The 10,508-nt window shown below is 38.2% G+C and overlaps 1 protein-coding gene across 4 annotated transcripts in view; it reads right to left on the bottom strand.

Moving 5' to 3' along the window:
* Positions 1 to 7,759, bottom strand: part of DIP2B (disco interacting protein 2 homolog B) — a 113,959-nt gene extending 106,200 nt beyond the window's left edge. The window contains exon 1 of one of the 4 annotated variants that reach the window (XM_015559640.1): positions 7,692 to 7,759. The gene's annotated coding sequence lies outside the window, so the exon portion shown is untranslated. Of the gene's footprint in view, positions 1 to 7,281; positions 7,654 to 7,691 lie in introns of those variants that run through there. The other 3 variants (XM_006757088.2, XM_015559638.1, XM_015559639.1) reach the window with 3 other exon arrangements.
* Positions 7,760 to 10,508: the final 2,749 nt, after the last annotated feature.

Below are 10,508 nucleotides of genomic sequence, written 5' to 3' on the forward strand. Positions count from 1 at the left end.
TGGAGATAAAGATTTTACCCTTTATTCTCCCTATGTGATCTACAATAATAATCTGCTTTGTGTTGATATTTACTGCTGTATTGCTGACAATTACCTGAAAGAGAAGTTGCGGTGCTTCACTGGGCTGGAAAAAGTTTAGTTAAATCAGAAAGCAGGTCTAATTAAGCAAGTTTATACTATATCTATAAAAGGCTAAGTTGACTCACACTTGCGCAATACATATAAATCTCTCACTGGCACCAATCACAAGTGTGTGTTTCAATCTGTCATTGTCGATCGTGAATTTGGATGACGCTTCTATTATGGAGAAAGGGCAAAGAGCGATATTAAAATATTTCTTCTAATTAATTTCCTTTCAATGTGCACGAATTTGTGCACCGGGGTACTAGAGTTAGGATAAAGAATTCTGATTTAAAATGAGCACTTCTATCTGTCCTCACTCCTTCCCAAAATGCCACTAGAATGATAATGAAGGCCTGCAGCAGGACAAGAAAACAATCAGTTCAGATAAATTCAAGGGGTGAGACAGCACCAAGCATTGTCTCTACAAAAATAATGAAACTGATAGATTAATTGTGCAAGAAAGAAAGGAAATGTAATCCTAGTAAATCAAGTGGCTTAGCTGTGGACAATCTTTACATAATCATAATATATTATAATAATCATAATAATAAACACTGAATGTTGATTTAGCAACAAAAAAGCAATATATTGAACATACAGCCCAGAACGAGTACAATAAGATGTGAAGGACAGGGGAAAAGGGAAAAGCAGTGCGTGGTGTCTATGTGGCTGAGGAAAGAATATGTAAGATTGAAAAATTCTAATTTTTTTAAAATAGGAAATTAATAAATCCTGCTGCAAATTGAAAAAAGTCAAGAGAGATGGTAAAATGTTACTTAGAAACACAGAGTAAATGCCAGAAGAAACAGAAGAGTTGAAAGAAGGAATCTCTGGGGAAAAAGAGGACACTGCTTATTTTTGTTGTTACAAACCTCCTATTACCATTTGATTATTTAAAATAAATGCATTAATTTGATTTAAAAATAAAAATTAAATAAAGAGAAATGTTAAATCTCAGATGAGAATCAACATACTGTGCACAGTCTTGAAGTTTAGTAGATCTAAATTGAAAGGTTAATTGAGGATGGAAACAAGTTGCCAATCTATAATCTGCTTCTTTCATTACCTGACACTTTCATCTTCTAAAAGAGATGTTTATTAAAGGAGATACTGGAAATTCTAAATGTTCTTCCTGTTCAGTTCCACACACATTTATAGAACATTTACTATATGCCAGGTATCAATGCTAGAAACTGGGAAAATGAAGAATAAAAATAATGATAATAAAAATAATCTTTAAAAATATTCCTGACTTTAAAGATCTTAAGATTCTATTAAAGCTAGTTAGTTACTTGTATTAAAAGTAGTATTTTAAAGATTAGACCACAGAATCAGCCCAAGAGAGTTGCTCTCTAACACAAAACTTTCCATTTTCCTGAAAGTCCAAGATTAGCCATGAGTGACTAATTTACAGAGGATTTAAGTATTTGTGGTTTGAAAACGCAATTCTTTAAGGCATGCCAAAAGAGAGTTAATTATTGGCTTCTTTCACTACAAGTATGCTAATTCGGACATGGGGGAAGCTTTATATTGAGGCTCTAGAGCTTCCAACTACTGAAAGATGTTCTATGGGCTCTTCTTTTCAAAGAACATATGGCTCAGAATGAAGAGATGTGAACCGACCATACTTTCATTTCTCGCAGGCCTCTCACAGTGACAGCATCTTGAGGCCCTGATAATGATTTTAACCTTTATCAAGATACGAATTTTTCATATAGCATGACCCTTACAGATAAAGTTTGGGTTTTGTTTAACTAAAGAAACAACAATCAGTTCCAAAGTTGGGAGATTTAAGTGATTTTCAAGGATAATTCTGACATCATATTTTTGTCATACAGTGACTTTAGAATCTAATCCCTGTGATACTAGTGAATGAATTACATTATGCTCATATTAACCAAAATTGTCCTCACTTGACTTCTACTAATTTCTAAGTATTTTCTTCAAATCTTGTGTTCTCTTCCATATTTTCCCATTCTCCCTGTTACATTCTTAATTATTTTCTGAAGTCTTAAAGATTTATGTAACATTTGAGAAATCTAAAATATATGTAAATATGCAACCCAAGATAACTCAACTCCAAATCAATTTCATAAAGAAAATTATTCACTAAATTTTTAGATAAGCATGTACATAATTGTTCTAATAATACAGAGCAGCAGGCAGTATTAATTTTTTGTTTCAAAAGAGATTAGTGGAGAATGTTACTTTTATACACTACACTCAAGTAGCCACGCTCACAATGAAGAATCTTGCAATTGGAGTGGGTGAAATCTAACAAGGTAATGGAAAGAGTTTTTAAGAAGCTGAATCCCTCTATAAGTAAGGAGTAGAAAACTCCTACCAATAGCAGTAAAATGAGTTTCATTTAATTCTATCTCAGATATTAATGTAATTCAGTAAGTTTAAATTTTTCATTCCAATGCCATTAAAAAAAAATCAAGCTAAATACCTTCTTCAAAGTCTACAAAGATATAAATAAGCCAAGGAGTAATCTATTTTTTTTACGAGAGAACCTATGGAATATAGATTATCCACCAGCCCACAACCGACCCTTTGGGGAAAGACATGAATAGGTTCAAGAAGAAAAGTGGGCAAAGAAAATAATAAACATGAATTGAGAGAATTTACCATTAAGAAAGAGTCATTTAGGAAAAAGGAAATTGAACTGAGAGGAAGAAGTGATATACAAATGAACAATGAATAAAGAAACAATATTAACTACCGTTAACAACGTAAAACAACAATAACTGGTAATTGAGGAAGCATATAAACAAGGTGGCACTAAAATGAAAGATGGGCAGTGATGGTAGTCAACATAAAAGCATTTTAAAGCCCCTATGTTCCTTGGGAGAAGAATTAAGATGTCTAATAACTCTAGACAGTTTAGATTTTTTTTAAAAAGCCTTAAAATAGAAACATTACAGGGACAAAGACAGCTACTCATGATCAAAGTAATAATACACAAAAAAGACGTAATTCTTAATTTGTGTGTACCTAGTAACATAGTTTTAAAACCTATAAAGCAAAACTTAACAGAGCTATAGGGAAAACTAACAAACCCAGTCATGGTACAGATTTTCAACACACTTCTATCAGAACTGATAGAGCAAACAATCAAAAAGTTAGTAAGAATAGAAAAGATCAGAACCACATGATTAAATAGTTTGAATTAATGGACCAAAACCATCCACTCAACAAATAAAACACAAATAGATGAGTTATAGAAATTTATCAAATACTAGGCCTGTCTTAACAAATAACGAAGACTTGATCTCTGACCACAGTGAAATTAAGAAACAGGTATCTGCCCTGCCCAGTTTTCTAAGTGGTTAGAGCATCAGCCCCGGACCAAAAGATCTTAGGTTCGATTCCCAGTAAAGGGCACATACCTCGATTGCAGGTTCCCCAGCCCTGGCAGGGGCGTGTGCCGGAGGCAACCAAATGATGTGTCTCTCTTATGTCAATGTTTCTCTCCTCTCTCCTCTCTCTCTCTCTCTCTCTCTCTCTCTTTCTCTCTCCCTCCCCTCTCACTTCCACTCTCTCTAAAATCCCCCCTCCCTCTCTCCCTCCCCCCCCCCCCCACAACTCCTCCCTTTCTTCCACTCTCTTTAGAAATTAATATAAAAAATACCCTCAGGTGAGGATTATAAAAAACAAACAAACAAACAACAAAAACCCCCCACAGATATCTTAGGAAAAAAGACAGCAAATCTAAACATCCAATTCAGGAAATTTTTAAAAAAATATATTTTATTGATTTTTTACAGAGAGAGAGGGAGAGGGATAGAGAGTTAGAAACATCGATGAGAGAGAAACATCAATCAGCTGCCTCCTGCACACCCCTCACTGGGGATGTGCCCGCAACCAAGGTACATGCCCTTGACCGGAATCGAACCTGGGACCCTTCAGTCCGCAGCCGACGCTGTACCCACTGAGCCAAACCAGTCAGGGCTCAGGAAATTTTTAAAAAGTTCATAACAATGTCAGAATATAAGAAAGGAAATATATATATGAGCAGAAAATTATAAATAAAAAAATAAAGACATGCTAAAAAAATCAACAAAAATGAAAAGCTTGTTCTTTGAGCTTCTGGGAAAACTGATCAACAGAAAAGACATACAAGTTAACAATATAAACAAAGCAACAGTTTTAAAAATAAAGAGAATAATGTGGATAACAGAAACAATAAACTTTAAATTTAGCAAAACTGGCTCATGAAGAAACAGAAAACTGATAGAACTCAGTGACAGATAAGAGACGGGCCAGGAGGAGATGCTGAGGATGACTCTGAAGTCTCTAACTGGCCAGGTTTATGGATGTGAGCTCCATTTATTCAGAAGGAGGAAACTAGGAGAGAAGCAGTGAAGCAGGTTGGATGTCTTTTGTTAGTTTTGTATGATGTTCTGTATACACGTAGGAGGAGCTGGTGCTAGTGGTAGGCGTGGTGTGTGTAAGTTATAAATTTAATGGCTATGTTTGCATATTTTGAAATAGAGGTTCCTTTAAGATATATAAATGGAGATGTTAAGTATGCAATTGGATCTAGGATCAGGAGCTCGGGAGAGATCTGGGTTGAAGATACCTATGGGAGTTACCTGTATTGAAATGATAATTAAAACACAAGTATGGCTGAAATACCCTAGGCACAAAGAGCACTGGTTCTCAAATGTGGTCCCTGGACCAGGAACCTACGGCACCACCTGGGAACTTGGCAGAAATGCCAATTCTTGGGCCCATCCTGGACCCAGTGAATCAGAAACCCTGAGAATGGGGTCCCACAATGTTATCAACAGCCCTCTGGGGATCCTGATGCAGGCTAAGATTTGAGAACCACTGATACAGAGTGAGACAGCAAAGGCCTTGGGACCTTGCCTTGAGAGTTCCAACATTTAACAGAGCAGAATGAGCCCCTCAAGATGACTAGGAACAGCAGGAAAACTGTTTCAAAACAAGTGTTTCAAGAGGTAGAGTGGCAAAGACTACTGAGATACCACTTACCATCGCTCCTGAAAGGATTGGAATGAGCTGAAAAGTAAGCAAGAGTTGAGAAAAGAGAGATGGAAGTACAGACAGTTCTGAGCAGTTTGATCATCAACAGGAGAGAGAGGGTGGAGCTGGAAGATGTTGACAAGGGAGGATTTTTTTTTAATAGAACAGGAATAAGCATGATGAATGCTAAGGGGAAGAATCTGACTGAGAGACAGAGTGACTGTACAAGAGAGATGGGGAGTGACAGCGATAGCCTACTTTAGAGCAGTGGTTCTCAACCTGTGGGTCACGACCCCTTTGGGGGTCAAACGACCCTTTCACAGGGGTTGCCTAAGACCATTGGAAAACACATATATAATTACATATTGTTTTTGTGATTAATCACTATGCTTTAATTATGTTCAATTTGTAACAATGAAATTGGGGGTCACCACAACATGAGGAACTGTATGAAAGGGTCGCGGCATTAGGAAGGTTGAGAACCACTGCTTTAGATCAAGCGGTCACCAACTGGTGGTCCGTGAGGTCCGAAAGGTTGGTGACCGCTGGTGTAGAGACAGGGGCTGTGCAGAAGTCTGCCTCAGCAGAAGGAGCACTTTATTGCCAACAGTGTTTAGAACTGCTCTGCATGGTGACAATAAAAACTGGCCAATTTTTTGTTAGTTTTATTACTGTTTTTTAAATTCCTACAGATCCTGTACCCCTTATTGCCAACACCAGGGGTGGCCCATTCTCACTGCCCTCTCCTTGTTGTCACTGAATGATAGTATAAGGTTTCTGAAAGGGGGTGAGGGGATGAGACTTACTGCACAGGTGGAAGAACTGTCCTTGGATAAGAGGGACACATTACCTTTTTAAGCCAGAAGGAAGAAGGTAAACAGGATGAACACAGATGTGGCAAGTGGGACGGTTGGTAACAGAAAACTGAAGGAATACCATCAGTGGGTTCTATTTCCCCCATGAGGTGATCTGTAAGACCATTCCTACTGTGAGACGGCTAGTCACATTCTCCCGGCCTACAGCAATTAAACATTTGATTTGTCACATCCATACTCACTAAGCAACCTCCTATTTGTGATCTGGCTTTGCATGGGGCAAAAATTCTTCCCTCTGAATTCATTCCTTTTAAAAAAATATATTTTTATTGATTTCAGAGAGGAAGGCAGAGGGAAAGAGAGATAGAAACATCAATGATGAGAGAGAATCACTGATCGGTTGCTCCTGCATGCCCCCTACTGGGGATACAGCCTGCAATCCAGGCATGTGCCCTTGACCGGAATCGAAACCAGGACCTTTCAGTCAGCAGGCTGATGTTTTTATCCACTGAGCCAAACTGGCTAGGGCTGAGTCCATTTCTATATACATCTGTTCATTAAGATATTTTAAACTGGCTGTCAGTGCATTGACCAGTGGTTTTTGTAGAGAGGAATTTCCAAGAATAATGCAAGAAATAAAACAAAGACCAATACAATAGATTGGTATATCACCATTATTCATTTACTTATTCCATTATTCATTCAACAAATATTTACAGACTATATATCCTGCACAAGGCTTGATATTAGAACTGTGGAGTATACAAAGCTCTCAAGGTATTTGTAATCCAGAAATTAAAAGCAATTAGCTCCACAAAGAACAGGCTTGCAAGAGGGGAATTAGAAAAAAATCCTTAAAGTAAATATAATTAAAGCAGCAATAAGCTATCGAAGGAAATCCTGAAATCTGAGTAACTTTAAAAATATGACAACTCAGAGACAGATAGCCTTGCCTGGAAGCAACCCCTCTGGAATTAAGCACAAAAGTGACTCAGAACTTTTCTTATATATCAAGAATGTGCCAGGCCCTGGCCAGGTGGCTCAGTTAGTTGGAGCATCAACCCATATACTAAAAAGGTTTTGGGTTCAATTCCCAGTCAGGGCACATACCTAGGTTGCAGGTTCGATCCCTGACTGGGGTGCATACGGAAGGCAACCAATTGATGTTCCTTTCTTTCTTTCTCTCTCTCTTTCTCTCCTCCCCCCACCCTCCTCTCAAAATAAACACAACAAAACAAAAAACATCCTCAGGCGAGGATTTTAAAAAATAATAGTAAAGAACATGGCAGTCTCTTTGCAGAAGAGTAAGTCAGGCTTTAAATTAATTTAAAAGTTAATTTAGGGTTCTTACCCCTAAATCCTCAGGTACTCCAGTACGTGAGTTGCCTTGTAATACTGAATCTGTCATTCCTTCTTACTTTTGCTCCCCTTGCTCTCCATCACAGTCTGTGTCCAGGCATAAATAAGATGCAGTTTTTCCATGACCTGGAATTTTCTGCCTTTGAATCATATCAGCTATGCACAGATACACTATCACCCAAGCTTTGTGTAAATGATTTGATGACCTTGGGTATTTTAAAAGTGCCTAGCACACAGCAGATGCCCAGTTAGGATTCATTTCCTCCTTTCTTTCCTTCCGTTTTTTTCTCTGGTGAGGAAGGGAGGGAAAAACAGGAACTAACAAAAGACAGATCTCCTGTAAAACAGCATTTTTTTGGTGTAAAAATACTGAAAAGGTTTAAACCACTTCTCATTGCCTACCTTGTGTCTGTGGGATGTAAGGAGACAGGAGTTTTGACCTTTTCTTTTCGTATCCCTTCTGTGTGATGTCCCCTAAAATAGCAAGAAACAGAAATACGTTATGCATTATTCTTACACTGTGCTTGTTCACTGTAAAAATAAAATTAATTACAGAGAACTACAGAATTACCACACGGAGAGTAGGGAAAAATGTATAGTTCTTTGCCAGGGAAAAATTTTGCTATGTGTGATTTCCCACAGGCTTGGAGTTGACTTCTTGTGGAAAATTGTAGGGCTTGTCCTTACACTAATCTAGCATAGCAATATGCTGCGTACCATGTCAGATGTTCCTGAGTTCCTAGGTACCCTTCGTTTCCTTGGTATTTAATATATACCAAAATGGAATGCTGCAATTTTTAGTTTGAGCAAATGAATGCAATTGATTTGGGAGGTATTCAATTATATTGCTATACAGATCCACATAAAATCAAACGTCTGGTTAAGGGGAGAAGTGTGGTTCAGGCATTGGGATGGGATATTTGAAAGGCCCTTCTACACCCTAGTACTTGTGTGAGAACCTGGGGCTGGAACTCCCACGTCCTCTCCCTTCGGTTCACTGGTCTGTCTGTATTACTGATATAAATGTATGTCTTTTTCACAAGGTTAAATTTTTTAAAGTATAGGTGAAGCACACAAAAAGTACATATACAATAAATCAATAATAAAATGGTTAGGAGAAAATGTGTGGCTGAAGTATCAAGAAATATGCTGAGTACTAAACAAAAGGTAGCAAAGGGATGGGTAGAGAGCAGGGTGAAAAGGAATAAGAAATGCAGCACAAGAGGACATTCAAGGAAGGATAAGTCACTCAAAGCTGGGGGAATGAATATATGTGGTGAGGTGACATAATGCTGCATTGTTTTCCAAAAAAATAATTTTTTTTAGTCAGAGAAAACCTTACCTGAAAGAAAAAAAATGTTTTTAATATATTTTTATTGATTTCAGAGAGGAAGGGAGGAGAGAGTGATAGAAACATCAATGATGAGAGAAAATCATTAATTGGTTACCTCCTGCACACCCCCTACTGGGGATCGAGCCCGCAACCTGGGCATGGTTGACTCTTGATTGTGCCCTGATGCGGGACAAACCCACAACTTTGGCATGCGAGGATGACACTCTAACCAACTGAGCTACCCGTCCAGGGCAGCATTGACCCGTTAGTCAATTTCTGTGTGTGGGGTGTATGTGTGTGCATATTTTGATGGACACAGATTTGAAATCAAGAGTGATGAATGTCAGCTGCTGTTGGCCTCAATACCTGAATAGTGGAGTAGATGGTGGACAGGTGGCAGGACTCACTGATGGGCTACTCAGGGGCGTAACACTCAAAAATTGCAAGTGCGGCAAGCTCACACTTTCTGAAGAGAATGGGACCAAGAGTAGAAGCCAGAGAGAGTAGTTGCCCCAAAGCTACTACAGTGATCTGGGCAACTTGGTAGTAGTTTAAATTAAACACAGTGGTAGAGAGATGAAAAGTGAATGGATTACAAGAGACATCAGGGAGAAAGACTGAATAGGATTTGATGACTGGTTGGATATAGGTGGAGAAGACAATTTCTGGCTTGGGCAACCAGGCAGATGGTGATATTCTTTGATAGAGAAATAACAGTAAGAAGTGCCACGTTTGCTGGATCAAAGGAAATGAGAGCTGAGGTTAGAAAAAGCCTATGAGACACACAAGAGGAGATGCCCAATTAACAGTTGGATAGATGGATCTAGAACTCAGGAAAGAGATATAGCCTTGGGATCATCAGAATATAATTGAAAAATAAACTGATAAAATCTCTTAGGCACAATTTGGCAATTTCTATCAAAATTTTGACTCAGCAACTACCCTTTTAGGAATTTACACAACGATAACATTCCCACAGGTACACAAAAATCAATGTAAGAATATTTCCTGAGCCACACTGGTCAGGACCACAATGCATTTAGAAACAAAACAAAACAAAAACGAAAAACACCAAACCCTGTCATCTTAGCAAACTACATCCATGCGTTCATTAAGATATTTTAAGTTGGCTGTTACTGCTTTGACCTACTAGTTTTGTAGGGAGGAATTTCCAAGAATAATGCAGGAAATAAGCACCTCACTGAAATATGTTGGTACAGCACCATTATTCATTTATTTATTCCATTAGTCATCCAACAAATATTTACAGACTATATACCTTGTCCAAGGCTTGATATTAGAAACACGATGGATAAAATCCTCCAACAATATACACAACTAACAAGAGGTGTGGGAGCCTACCAAAGAAACATTCTTAAAAACAGGAAATCATGTCATTTATTGCAAAAGAAACAAAGAAGCATTCTTTTGTCCCATTCCCCACTCATAAGCTTCCCTCCCTTCCCCCTTCTCCCTCCCTCCCTCTCTCTCTCACAATTTCCCTCCCTCTCACTCCCTCCCTCCTTGGAGGAAACAAAGACCACTCTGCTGGCTCAGAACACATCTGATAAAGTGAAATGCTTCTAAAGGCTTTCCTCAGTGCTTCTCTAGAGTCTCAATCATTCACTGTCAATAAATGATGTGGGACATTAATCAACCATCTCAGTTTTTGAAAAAGTGAATCAAGAGTCTAATTTAGCCCTACTAATTAGCGCCATTAAATCCATAAATGAGCAAAGACATTAAGGAGACCTGGAAGAAGATAAACTGCAATGAGAATGTGAGGACTATGATGATGAGCAATATACTAACTTAAAAATGCCCTCCCCCTTTTCTCTGCTCAAAAGTCACCTCAGTGATGCCTGCCACCTCTTGATAGTCACTTC

The sequence above is a fragment of the Myotis davidii genome, unplaced genomic scaffold (genome assembly GCF_000327345.1).
Source record: "Myotis davidii unplaced genomic scaffold, ASM32734v1 scaffold233, whole genome shotgun sequence".
Lineage (NCBI taxonomy): Eukaryota > Metazoa > Chordata > Mammalia > Chiroptera > Vespertilionidae > Myotis > Myotis davidii.